The sequence below is a fragment of the Mustela nigripes genome, chromosome 15 (genome assembly GCF_022355385.1).
Source record: "Mustela nigripes isolate SB6536 chromosome 15, MUSNIG.SB6536, whole genome shotgun sequence".
NCBI classification, from domain to species: Eukaryota; Metazoa; Chordata; class Mammalia; order Carnivora; family Mustelidae; genus Mustela; species Mustela nigripes.
In genome coordinates, this window is record NC_081571.1 from 10,654,898 (window position 1) to 10,655,168 (window position 271).

Below are 271 nucleotides of genomic sequence, written 5' to 3' on the forward strand. Positions count from 1 at the left end.
CTTCCACAAGCATCATTGAATGCCTGTCAAGTTCTAGGCATTAGATGACAGCAATTCTCTAGAAAATGGTAGAATCAGAACCAAGAGGGACTTGGGTCTCTGGATGACACAGAGGAAACCCTACATCACCTATTTCTTCTAGATTGTTTCATGAGAAAAAAAAATAATATACCTTTTTGTCTTTTTTTGAGACACTGTATTTTTTAATCCCTTAGCCTATGCACTACTCTAAGTCTCTCCTGATTACTTGTTATGGGCCGAATGGCATTGC